At 37.2% G+C, this 14703-nt stretch overlaps 1 protein-coding gene across 2 annotated transcripts in view; it reads right to left on the reverse strand.

The window, feature by feature from the left end:
- Positions 1–14703, reverse strand: part of PDE4D (phosphodiesterase 4D) — a 1246395-nt gene that overhangs the window by 557768 nt on the left and 673924 nt on the right. The window lies entirely within an intron of this gene.

Here is a 14703-nt window from a genome sequence, read left to right on the forward strand (position 1 = left end):
GTTCAAATAGACACTTTATATTTTTATCAGTTGGCATGAGAATAAATGTATCTTTTTAAAATCTATTTTTTATTGATTTCAGAGAGGAAGAGAGAGGGAGACAGAGATAGAAACATCAATAATGAGAAACATTGATTCTCTGCCTCCTGCATGCTCCCTACTGAACCTGGGCATGTGCCCTGACTGGGAATTGAACTGTGATCTCCTGATTCACAGGTCAATTCTCAACCACTGAGCCACGCCGGCCAGGGCAAGAATAAATAATCTTTAAGACTATAGATCAGTGGTTCTCAACCTTCCTAATGCCGCGACCCTTTAATACAGTTCCTCATGTTGTGGTGACCCCCAATTTCATTGTTACAAATTGAACATAATTAAAGCATAGTGATTAATCACAAAAACAATATGTAATTATATATGTGTTTTTCGATGGTTTTAGGAGACCCCTGTTGAAAGGGTCATTCGACCCCCAAAGGGGTCGCAACCCACAGGTTGAGAATCGCTGCTATAGATGATCACCACAGCAGCCCAAATCTCTTTGGCATTTATTAACTGATACTGCACAAATATTTCAAGTCTATGAAATTCAGGTACTCCTCTGTAAAAGGGAAGAGAGGATAATACTTTCCCTGACTCTGTGATAGAATAATTAAAATTAAAATTTTAAAGCAGATGAATATGTAAAAGCAAGTGTAAAGGCTAACATGCTATGTATAATGGAAAGCATTATCTTCACACTTTTTAATGCTACATATTCACAGTATGCTTATAAGGCATCCTTCTGAGATTCTACTTATGTTTATCACTTTTATGGTCAATGCTGGTGATTGTCCATTAAAATTCGTTCAGCTACTTAAAAACAGGCCTACTGAAGGTCACTGACTTTTTTGAAATATGGACGCAAATTCAGAAGACATGATAGAATCAGACACTACTTAACATATTTAGTGAGGGTCTGAAAGAAATGAAAGACATTAGTTGTAATATCAAGGTCTAATGGATAATTCCCTTTATTTGAAATATGAAGTATTAAGTGCTAAAAAGCAACGTCCTAGGCCAGGAAGCTCAGCAAACCATTGGCAATCTATTGTACCTAGCATACCACAGCAACACTCTTGAAATAGTTGAATTGGAACAATTTTGTGTAAAACTAGCCTTGTAAGGAATAGCCAGGTGACTTCGGCATGAGTCAAAGAGCAATTCATCCATCAACATTTACATAAGAATTTATTTCAAATTATGCCTTTATATGGAGTATTTAAATAGCAATTAACTAATAAGCAGTTTCTGATTCTATTAGGCCTTCCAATTTTGCAGTGTATATAGTGACCATATATGGGTTCTGGAAGAGAAACATAATAAAGAAAATGGGGAAAAAACCTTCTATGTCAGGTATTAATATTAATATTTTTGTTTGACTTGGTCACTGCAATGATCAACATGGCTTTTTTAGTTACCGTTCTAGTGAGAATTTCAAAGGGCGTACATGCACAAGCCTTCAACACATACTTCCTTAAACAAAGTATTTCCAAAGATAGAGTGAAAAGAGGTATGACCTCTGGCTATTTTACCTGAAAACTATAGCAGAGCTCAATACTGACAGTGATCCTGTCCTGGTTCACATGGCCCTCACCAATTGTCAATCTAAGAAGCAATGCATACACTGAGGTCAGGTTCCCATCCTAGGTAAAGCTCATAGCAAGACTCTGACCAGCCTCCTTTGAGTTGGGAGATCAAACAAAGAAATGAACAGAGATCCAAAGAGCAACCAGGCAGCAGATCACTATGTGAAAGACCTGGCAAGTCCTCTCTCTCAGGGAAGGACAACCCCTGTGTGGCTGGTGTGATTCCTTTATAATTATGGAACTGAGTGTGGAGTGAGTGAATGGTAGAAGACGAAAATGCAAAATAGTACATAGGGGTTGACAAAGACAACCACCATGATAATTGTCTTTCCAAACAATAAAGAGAAACCACATATTGCTTATTATTTTCTATTAAAAATACCTTTCCCATTAAAAGCATTACCCATGGGCTATCCAAACAAATGCTGGAATTCCTTGTCCTCAGATATGTTATAAAGGAGTAAAGCCTTCATTTCTAAGAGAACTTCCATTTAAGTATAGCGTTCCTAAACTCACGATCTTTACATATGATCTTTACAAGATCTGAGTTACACCATATTGCTAAAGCACACACTTGGAGATAAGTTGTTTCAGATACTGACTCTCCCTAAATCTTGTCGAGTCTTCAGGCAAAAAAGGCAAAGCCCAAGATGAGGCAGAGCATCATTTCTGCCAGCAACATCAGGCCTGGCCATGCCTAACGTGTTTGCCAAGACCACACAGAGGCTAGAGATGGTAAGTTGGATTTAGAATTCTTTTTGCAACTGGAAACCATTCTGAACTTCTGATTAAAGTTGGAGAAAGGGAAGAGGGGCCAAAACCAGAAACCACTAAAGCTCAGAGATAATTATGGAAAACCAACAAGCATTTATCTAGTGAGTCCCCAGAGCCACTCCTAAAAGAAGAAATAAAAAGTTTACACCACCCGCAACACAAGGATTCAATGCAGCCAATAAGCCAAAGAAGGAAAACCCAGTTCTGAAGTTTGATAATAACCTGACACTACTGCTTTCAAATGTCTAAATAGTTGGCTACATTATTATAAAGATTTATAATTGGATTTATGCATAGACCCTTAAAATACTAACAACAAATTAAAATTGCCACTCTTAGAAACATTGTTATCAGTGATTCTTTTTGTATAATCTATTTTAATTTTTATTACTGCAGATTTTTATCTCTAAGTTCACAAAGGGAATTGTTCAACATGATGTGATACAAAAAGTCTAATATGCATACAAATTCATCTCTCTAGGATGTAATCACTACATATGTAAAATGAAAGGGTTATATGCGGTGTTTAAAATCCCTGCCAGCAGTAAAACTCTGTAAAACAGTAATTTTTTCAAGTGCCAGAAGAGTAAGGGAAGGACGTTTAATATTATGAGCTAGCAATTCCTCAACTGCCCAAACTGTAGCCATTGATCCTATGCATTTATTGACAAATAGCTTTGAGATCATAACATGAAAATGAGCCACAAATGCAATGTGGCTTTGGCCTACTAATGTCTTAAGTACATGAAATAGCTACATCCATATTTCCTCCATCTCTAAAAGAAGGGCATTGAAAAATATCCTCTGAGTCCCTGTTAACTCACTTTTCTCACAGTCTGCACTTTTATGTAAGCATGAACAGCACTTCCTACAGAGAAGTCTTCCACTCCACCTTAACAAGTGTTAATTTTGCTCAGGAAGGTTAAATGGACACTCTACACATGCCTGTATCGGAGGGATCTGGCAAGGCTTTTCGGGTGGCCCATGACTGAGTCCCTCTGACTGGGCAGCATGAAATTTATCTTTTACTTGTTTCCAGAAAATGACAATGTAACTTTTCAACACTGGCCAGTATTTCTATTCCTTAACACATGGCTCATTGACTAGAACCAAGTCTTCCAAGCAGGTGAAAGATGTTCCCTTGTTTCTGATGTTTTTAAAAAGCAAAACAGATCTCCTTCTAAATTACCTCCTAAAGGCATACTTCACAGTTGTCCTAGTAATGATTTTCTTGATATTGCTTACAAACCCAATCATTAACCCCTTTTTGAATGCAAAATAATATGTGCTAATTGTTGCTTTCATGAATTTAATAAGTCAAAACCCTATGGGAAGTACAATTGTCTCATATTTCAGGCTTCTATGTGATTGCACTTGCAAATTCCTGAGCAGTGAATTCAATGGGGGGAAATGATGCCATCTAGTGGTCAGAAAGGAAATTACATCTGTGCATTTTCCTCTAGTCCAGGGGTACAGTATTACAATAAGGAATTCTGTACTTAATTCAATACACATTAGAATTGAAAGAAGGGAAATCGAATAGAAATCACTTAGGCAGGAACTTTACCCAGTTATTTTCTATGTACAACATTATTTGTAGTCATTACTAAAAATGTGGGTTATAACAATATTAACATCGCATTCTCACTTTCCTATGGTCATTTCTTAACTTCAACCTATTATCGTTGTAGTCACATAGTTTCCAAAACAAATGTCTCTACATGTAACATTTAATATCAAGGAACCATGTCTTTGGTGCATTAAAAATTAATGAGATTTTTTGAAACATAATGCTAACTATTGCACTGTAAAATATATTTACATACCCTGCTAGGATGCTAGTAAAATGTTGAATACTTAAAAATACAGAAGAAAAAATTAGATGGCATACTAATTGTGGCATGCTATTTAAAGAGTAAAGCATTCCTCTACATGGAACCAAAGTGTTCTCATTGTCAGAAAAAAGTATCTCACAGTATATCTAGTTTTATCATAGTATAATGCAGATATCAATAAGATAAGGTACGCTTTCCTGGGCCAGTTTAGATGCCCACACTGTCCTGGAAGATTCTGTCCAGGTTTCCCCCCTTGGAAAGTTCTACAAAGACAAAGAACATTGTTCAACAATTGGCTGAACAATTTGGACAACTGGATATGCACATGCAAAAGAATGAAACTGTACCCTTTCCTCATACCATTTGCAAAATTAACTCAAAGTGGATTAAAGACACAAGAGTTAAAACTATAAAACTCTAAAGAAAGCACAGGTGTAAATCATTCTCCGTGACTTTGAATTAGACAACAGGTTCTTAGATATGACACCCAAAAACAAGCAACAGGAATAAATAGATAAATTAGGCTTCGTAAATTTTTTTTAAAATTTGTGTTTTAAAAGACACTCCCCAGAAAGTGAAAAGAAAACCCATAAAATGGGAGAAAAATATTTGCAAATATAGAGCTGATAGAGCTAGAGCTGGATGACGGAATTGGTAACTTAGGTCCATAATACTATTGTCTCCACTTGTGTTTATGTTAGAAAACTCCCATAAAAAAAAGTTTCAAGTAAAATTAAATGATCCTATTGGATAGATTTGTTTTCATATTCTTAGTATGCATATTTAAAATGTGTAAATAATTTCATTATATAGTTTTATGACAAATTGTAATGTTAATATCTCTGTCATCATTTTTGCAAATATATGAAAGCACCATATTTTAAATTGTCTGCTATTAATGTATACTCACCCCCAGGTATTTGACAATTATCAATAAGTCATTAATGACCATCCTTATACAATCATTTTCCCCACTTCTCTCATTACTACCTGATGATAAATTCCTTAAAAAGAAGTTGCTACATCTAAACTGTATTCATATTTCAAGTCTTTTGATATGCAGGGTTAAAATTACTTTTGTGAGTGTATCCAATTTATAGTCTTTAAAAAATACATGTGTGCCCATTCCGTTAGTCCTTACTTAGGCTGCGCATTACCGATCTTTCTAACGTTTCCAGTCTATTTCTGGTAAATTTTCAAATTAATCTCAAAGAAAACTCAGAAACAAGCTTGTTTCCTTCATTTCTTTTCTCTAATTTGGCAACAAACAACAGTAATAGAAAAATTCAACATTTATTTTTAACCCATGATATGTTACACGATCAGCTTCTCTCCTAACAACACAATTCCTATTGGTACAGCCACATGCTAAAGAGGGACAATAACGTTTAATTCCAAAGCTGCCGACCCAACCAAGGAATATTTTCTAGGCTGGAGTACTTGAGTATTGTGGTAACAATGGTTTAAAGGAAGGATGTTTTTTCCATACCAACTTAAATATAACCGATTATCTTGATACAACTATTATTTTTCCATTTTAATAAGAAAAAAAAGACACTTTCCTGTTTATTTTATTACTTGTGGCCCCATTAGAAAGAGAAAGAAATTCCATTGCAAGTCCTCCAAATACGTAATCAGATTCATCTGTGGTTATCTTGCCTCCATAAACATTTCCTGATGACTGTGCTAACGATAATCCTGTAATACAAACCCTCTGGATCTTACTCTCACAGAAAGTCCAGATTATTCGCACTCTGGACAAAGAGCTAACTGTCAAGCTGACAGCCATCTCACTTCTGTAATCAAGTCCCTGCCAAGCTAAGTTGAGACAAGTGATATATGAGAGATAATCTAATGGCAAGACTGAAAAGCCATCTGGCCATGTATAATAAGGAAGTAATTTCCCAACATCAAGCCATCAGGCCTTAAATTCCTAGAGAAGTCCTTACATAGGCTAATGGTTTAATAGCTAGATTTGTATCGAGACTAAGTATAAGAACGCTTGTATTTACTCATAGTGAACAAATTATGAATAATATGCTTTTGTGTAACTTCCATAAAATTGCTATTAAATACATTATTGCTCTGTTTTCTGAAGTGATACCAAGAAGTAATGAAAAGTCTTAGAATTAATTACAGGATTTTTTTCTCATGAAGACACAAATATTATCAAGGTTCCCTATTTACCATGTTTTTGAGGAAGCTCAGATTACAAGTTAACTTCAAATACAAAATATATTCTTTTACATTGTGTTTTGTGACTTAGTTTTCCATAGTCCTTTTCTTAGGACAGCCTAAATATCTTTTTGTAATAAAAGCATGAAAAAATAAATATACAGATAAACAATGAGATGATTTTAGGTTTCAATTTTGATCAACCACACTAATGAAAATGATACGAGGTACAAATAACCGTATCAAATGATATCAAAACCCAGAAACCCACACATGTATTTGGAATTCATTCAGGAATATGTTTGAAAATGCTCATGCACCAACAATTATCCTTACTTTTTCCAGATTAACCTGAAGTTTGGTCCAAGACAGTGTTGAGCAGATATTCTAATTAAGTCAACCTACAAACAATGGACACCTACCTCGGTTGGGTAGTTAATGGTGCTAGGCAACTCTTATTGTAGTAAAAATGAAATTGTTAACACCATATTTTAAACATACAAATAGAAATTGACAACACCCATATTGTTTGATTCAGTCCTAGGTGAAACAAACTTACAAACTAAAACAAATTAACTGAACCTCCGGCCAACTTTTGTTTCTAAATATATTTTTTCTACTTAAAGGAATAGGGAATCCTTAGAAAAGTAGCTAACTTCAAGGCTGGGACAGAGAAAAGTATAAGAGTCTTAGATATCTTGGGCCAAAAATTAAGAAAATGTTCAAGGAATTCTAGGAAGATGTCAAATGACAATGAAGCCAAGTAGAAATAGCTCCTACTGTCCAAATATGGGACAGTATGAGCATCAACATAAATAATGATATTAACTAGTAATATTAAAGGGTTATAACAGTGGTTCTCAACCTTGGCTGCACATTAGAATCACCTGGGAATCTTTTTAAAATCCTGATTTCTGGCCTCATCCTCCGGAAATTTGAATTCCGGAGGATGAGGCCCAGAAATCAGGATCCGGAAAAGGCCCAGAAATCAGGATTTTAAAAAGATTCCCATTCCCAAGTGATTCTAATGTGCGGCCAAGGTTGAGGACCACTGTGTTATAATATTCTAAACACAAAGTCCACAAGTTTATGCGAAAAAGACAAACAAATGAACAAACAAACAGGAAGAGAATGCTCTCCCAAATAAACAGAAAGCCAACTAATCAGTGAAGAAGAAATGACCACCTTTAATACTGATTCAAGCAGGAATCACTGAAGAATTCTAACTATTGGATAAAAATCTGAGGACTAACAGGATATTTCCATGGTTTCAAAGTATCACTCTATAAGTTACTTGTTAATTACAAAGGGGAAAAATAGTAACTTTATAGTGCAGAAACATGGCAGATCTCCCTTTAACCACATGATGAAAATCAATATTGCAGTAATGGAACTAATATAAGATACAAGAACGCAGAATCATTCCTATAACATTCCTCCCAAAATTGTATGAAAGCATCGTACAATTCACAAGGAAATATAAAACTCAAACTGAAGAACAGCCAACAAAACAATTAGCCTGCATTCTTCAAAAACATCAATGTAATGAAATCAAGTGTCCGAAACTGTTCCAATTTCAAGGGTATTAAGAAGACATGACAACTAATTTCAAAGCAATGTATTTTCTTTTGCTATAAAGAATATTATTGGGGCAATTACTGAAATTAGAAATAAGGTCTTTAGATTAGATAATAGCATTGTACCCGTGTTAATTTGTTGACGTTGATCATTGAACTGTAACTATTTAAGATAACTGCATGCTTTTAGGTATTATTTAGGTATTAGAAGCTTTTCAAAATGTTATCTAGCCATAGAAAAACATCTAGTATAAACACAACTTTCAATAATTATTTTGAACAATTAAATAATAAAAAACAACAAATACCATAGGAAAATACCAAAAAAATCACAAAATTTCAAAGGAGAGCCAGTAATCACTAGCCACTTGCTTGTCCAAATCATGAAGAAAGTAACAAGTGATTTGGACATGAGGAATGCGTAGGATGTGGATCAAAAATGATGGTGGGAGAGGGATTGTAACAGAGAAAGGAAGGACCGAGACCCAGGAGCCTAAGTGTGGTGGTCACAAGAATGCACTTCGGACCTCTAACCATTGAGACCATAATTGGCCAGAGACCCCCAGCTGCTGGCTCAGAAATCCACGGCAGCCTTTGAGCTATGGCCATTCCTCCCACGACCCGCTCCAAGGCAACAACAGAGCACAGTGGAGACAGTGAGGCAGATCAACTCCCAAGAAACACAGGGCTCCTTCGATAGTTGATTTTGGCTTGAGGACTCCCAGATGGCTTAACCCAATCTATGAAGCTTTCACCTAACATCTATCTATCTATCTATCATCTATCATCTATCTATCTATCTATCTATCTATCTATCTATCTATCTATCTATCTATCTATCTATCTATCACCTATCTATCTATCTATCTATCTCTTCTTCGCTTAGGGTAAAATTTGTATCACTCAACATTATCTGGCTTCCTCTCTATTTTCTTTTACATGGGGGTTTCCTAAAAGCCTTTCATTTCTAATCTCAATTTAGCATAGCTTCTTTGGAGAATAAGAATAACAGGGTATAGAGTACATATGGTATAACTAGTGGAAATTGAAGCTGGAGGAGCAAACTTGGGCTTTATCATTGAGAATAACTAGTCAATTTAATACTTTGCCCCAAGGCAGGATAAATCTTAATTTCCTAATACAAATAAAATAGTCTTTATAGTTTTTAAAATTCACCAAAAATCTCATAAATTCCTTTTGTGAACTGTTTCAAAGCTTGATCATCTTTCACATCCAACTTAGGTCTATACTAGATCTCTTATTGGGATTTAAGATCATTTATTCCAATTCAAGCTTCTATGCGGCTAGATTATAGCCATCTATAGAAATACTATATTAACTACATGAACTCTTGCTCAATACAGGAGTTCTCAGTGCAATGTTCTGCACACATGGTTTTGTGGGACCACTGACCACCTTTTCTATTTGGTACAAAATTATATCTCATTAATATAGTCTAACCATGGAATAATTGCTCCTTATGAACTGAAAAAACAATGACTCCCCCTTTGCAAACAGAAAAATAAAGTCTGTCTCTTTTCTTCAGCGAGGTTTTTATAATTGCTAATAAAGGAAATCATTTTTGCTATTCTAAAGTCTTTCAAATACTCTGCCATTTGCTGACAGAGTAAAAAAACTCAATCTTCAATTATTATGTTAAATATAAAATGTTATCCAATTTAAAATAATGAGTATATATTTTTTTCTGCCAATGATTTGAAACGGAGTTGGAATGCATGTGGGAAATGCTGTTATCTTTCCAGATCCCTGCTTGAATTAAATAAATTTGTCTGACCGTGATGATCACATTGTCTGGTCCAGGTTTTCCAAGTATGTAAATCAAAATGAAAAGCTCCAACAGCAAGACTTACCCCATCTGCATAGAACTTCAAAAATAGTGATGTACTTACCTAAAATAGAAGGAGAGATGATATTAATGACATTCATCACAGCTTAGACATATAGTGAAAAACACATTCTAGAAGGCACTCGGGGCATCTGTTCCCCTCACCACTGCCAGACCCAGTTTTAGGGTTTTTGTTTATAACACAACAGTCCAGATCAGCGGTTCTCAACCTGTGGGTCACGACCCCTTTGGCGGTCGAACGACCCTTTCACAGGGGTCGCCTAAGACCATCCTGCATATCAGATATTTACATTACGATTCATAACAGTAGCAACATTACAGTTATGAAGTAGCAACGAAAATAATTTTATGGTTGGGTCACAACATGAGGAACTGTATTTAAAGGGCCAGAAGGTTGAGAACCACCGGTCCAGGTGGTGGTGTCTCTCTCACTGTCCATGTTTACTTTGAGTACACTTCATGGGTATCTGCATCTATTGAGTGCTTTCTTACCTGTCAAACCAGTACAATGTGCTATATGTGCTTTTTCTAAATTACTCTTCAGAAGATGAAAGTGTGGTGAGTGCTATTATTAACCCCATTGTAAAGATGAAATAAGTGAGGCTTAGAGGTGCTCATTAACTTGCCCAAAGTAACACATCTAGAAAGCATTGGAGCTGGGATTTTCACAGGTTCTCAGATTCCAGAGCCCAGTCTCACAAGCTTTATGTTATACTCCCAAAACCCAATGGGAAAGAAAGATAGACCCCAGTACTTTGTTTCATAATAAATTATAAAAATAGAACGATTGCAATTTTAAAACTTGGAAGAATGAACGCCTGTGGCATAGAAGATGCTAAATAATAGTTGTCCAATGAATAAATAATAAGCAAATGAATGCTATTGATATTTAATAAATGTACTCAAGTTTTATCCCAACACAACAAATATTTGCACAACAAATACTCTAGCAGTGGTTCTCAACCTTCTGGCCCTTTAAATACAGTTCCTCATGTTGTGACCCAACTATAAAATTATTTTTGTTGCTACTTCATCACTGGAATGTTGCTACTGTTATGAATCATCATGTAAATATCTGATATGCAGGATGGTCTTAGGCGACCCCTGTGAAAGGGCCGTTTGACCGCCAAAGGGGTCGCGACCCACAGGTTGAGAACCGCTGCTTAATGTAAAGGTTATTTCTGTCTTCCTTCAGATGGCCCTGTAACAATGCTTCATTATGCTGATTATCTACAGAGGTGAACTGAATGCTCTGAAGTAACAAAGATAAGGGATGGATCTTGAACAAGCCAGGGAAACTACAAGAAAGAGTTGTCTACCCTCAAAAGGCATGTTAGTCTAATGTAAAGTCCTTCAATTGTCCAAGAAGCAATTAACAAACACTGTTGAAAAGTTCATTTAAAAAAATTTTTTGGTCACTCTTATATAAGATTCTCTTTTGCAACAAAATAATAAAGAAAGAAGTATCTGAGAGGGAAAATGAATGAGGAGCTGGGTATTTGAAAGAATATGGTGATTAGAAAACAAAAATAAGAAATAACTGAGGCCTCAAATTCATGAAAACATAGCCATCATATAGTCTCATGTTTTATATTCATAACCTAACCAAAGACTTAACACCGAGAGCAAATTGCCTCTAGAAAATCAAGTCTCTGTTCTCACAAGCTAGTCACATAATAAAATAAACCAGTGAAATCGGAGGCACTTCACACAAATGTCCTGACTCTTTACCAAATAACTCTTAATTTTAATATTTTATATGAAAAATATTTATACTTATGGATGATTTTCACTGTTTTTTTCTCAGCATTATTTATAAATTTTTGGGTTTTTTTTTCTATCATTAGACTTTTATGGAGGTATTTATTAAATATGGTTATTAAAGTTAAGTCCCCCCTCCAAATAAGAGATGATAAACCTTTAAAAAATGTTTTAAGCTGCATTTTCTATTTGTTTCAAGGTCAAACTGAAGTAACATAAAATTCCCAAGTCTTTGCACATTTTAGTGAAACAAATCAGTTTTATTTTGTATTCATGTTTACCCTTAAAGATAATTGGACTCAATGGTATGAAACTTTAATTAGGAAGCAATTAAAAAATGCCTTTGGTTCCATTTTGATAAAGAGTCTGGAGATGGTCAGTCTGCAGAGCAGTTATTGGCCCATCTACTTCCCTGTGATGATATTAACATGCAGTCACTCAGTGAGCAGATAAAAGTAAAGAGCCTAAATCAGATTCATTTTCAATAAACTCAAGTGTTCTATGGGTTAGGATTTGTACCGCTGTTCTAGGATTAGTTCTAAGTGTAAGTGCAAATGAAAAGACATCAAAGTTAGCTGCCTTAAGTGCTGAAATAGGGGTAACGCAAGTATGGATAGCATTTGAATTTATGCTCGGGGCGGGGGTGGGGAGAAGTAGGAAAGGGAGGAATACCCAAAGGACAGTCATATTTATTCATTAGACTAAGGCAGTGGTTCTCAACCTGTGGGTCGTGACCCCTTGGGCGGTCGAATGACCCTTTCACAGGGGTCGCCTAAGACCATTCTGCATATCAGATATTTACATTATGATTCATAACAGTAGGAACATTACAGTTAAGAGGTAGCAACGAAAATAATTTTATGGTTGGGTCACAACATGAGGAACTGTATTTAAAGGGCCAGAAGGTTGAGAACCACTGGACTAAGGCATAAATTTTTCCAACACTAAGTTGGAAAAGAATCATGCACTAAGTTGTTGCATGATTCTTTACCCTTGTCCAACCCCAACATCCACTCCCAAATCTATTGGTCATGGAGCAGTTTCTTTATTTTTTTTTTAAGTGAACATAATTTTTACTGGAGAAATATATGCATACGGGTCACATAAAATACAGCAAAAGAACTTACGATCTTTACCCCCAGTCCAATTCCCCAAAGGTAAGCTCTTTTTTTAATTGCTTAAAGTATTACAAAGTTTCTTTAAAAAAACAACAACAAACAAACAATTGCATCATCTTAATGGGAATCTAGTGAATTCATTCACAAACTCCCACTAACTCAGGTGTATTTATACCTATATTAAGTACGTGCAGGTCAGAAGAATGAGTTCTATGCCAGACTGGCCTTCTTTGCGGGAATGATTGGTAAGTCCATTTGAAGTGAAGTTAGCGTTCATGATTCACTCCATGTCTGTGCAGTGAGGACTTGCTCTTAAAGGAATTTTTAAAAGGAACCTTCTTAGGAAGGCAAGACATTCATACTTGAAACAACTATTAAATGATGCAAAACAACTTATAATTAAATGCAAATTACATGGTAGAGACATCAAGTGCTACAGGAATTTAAAGAAATGAGGAAAGGATGCCCCAGCTGTTGTGGGGGTTACTGCAATAATCTGCTACTGGGTGGGAAAGCATCAAGAGACTTTCGGACTTGGGATATGAATGCACAACCAGTACAAGCCCGTCTGGCCAGAGAACAGGGTAAAGCTCCAGCTTAGAGATTTTGGGATCAGCAGGGAGGCTGCTGCAGAACAAGTCAAAGGCTCAGAAGGGACCATGTGTCCAGTGAATTTTGAGAAGCAGGGACTATTCTTAATTTCTGTGAACATTTGTACCGATGTAACACATATTGGTAATTGACTGTAACAAGTAACACAAATAAAAATCTACCTTAAAACTAACTTTATCAGAGGAGAACTAAGATGGCGGCATAGGTAAACACCGGGAAATTATTGCCTCACACAACAATTGAAAATTACCCCAAAGGACAGAGCAGACATCATCCAGAACAACAGGAAGGCTGGCTGAGTGTAAAGTCCACAACTAGAAGGAAAGAAAAGCACGCTGAGAGCCAGAGGCGCTGCGGAGGTGAAGTGCAGAGGTACGGCGGGGCGCGCGCGCGCGCGCGCGAGGAAAGGGGGTGGCGCCTGAGGACGCGGCTGTCTTTTTGAATCACAAACTCCCGACGGCTCTGAACTCCGGTTCCGGGAAGTCTCTGGGGACCCAGGTCTCACACGGGGAGAAGCTGGTCTGTCCGGCAGCCAGCGAACTTGAGGGCGGCTTTCCCTCAGAGGTGCTTGCAGCCGTTACCGGAACACTGAGACGCGCGACTCCGGGCGGAGAATCGGCCATGGCCGCTTTCTCCGCCCTCTGACTCCCTGAGACCCCGCCCCACCCAGGCTGCCGCAGAGGCTTTTGCATGTGAATGTACCTAACTGCAGCCGAACCAGGCAGACCTGGAACTTCCAAGAGAAGGCCCAAGGCCCCGCAGCGGCTTGCATTGCTTCACAGCTGAGCCTCTTCGTGGCTCCTGCTGTGTGGCCTCAGGCAGAGGCTGAATTAGCACCTCCTTAGATCCAGGAGCCACTGTACCCAGTGGTCAGAGGGGGTCCATCCAGACTGCAACTCCTCAGATCCATAAGGGACGCACTCAGGGAGCAGACTCAGTGAGCACCAAAGCCCCACTGAAGCAAGTCTTGCCCCAGAAGGGTGTCTTCAGCACAGAAGTTCTCCCACTTTAGACACAGCTGATTCTCACAGCCAATTGGCCTGGAGGTCAATTCCTCCCAGTGATTCTACAACAACCAAGGCACCAAGAGTGCACCAAGAGTGTCCACCCCAGGTAACTGGGGAGGCTGAGCTACTGGGCCCTACAGGACACCTGGCGCACAGGGCCACTCTATCAACACAGGAAGCTGCCAAAATGCGGAGACAAAGAAACAGGTCACAAATGGCAGAAATGGAGGAAAGCAAACAATTGGATATAGAGTTTAAGGCCACGGTTATAAGGTTTTTCAAGAATTTTATGGAAACCGCCGATAAATTTAATGAATCCCTCAATAAGTATAGGGAGACCATGGAGGACATG

This window comes from Myotis myotis, unplaced genomic scaffold (genome assembly GCF_014108235.1).
Source record: "Myotis myotis isolate mMyoMyo1 unplaced genomic scaffold, mMyoMyo1.p scaffold_m19_p_5, whole genome shotgun sequence".
In the NCBI taxonomy this organism is placed as follows: domain Eukaryota; kingdom Metazoa; phylum Chordata; class Mammalia; order Chiroptera; family Vespertilionidae; genus Myotis; species Myotis myotis.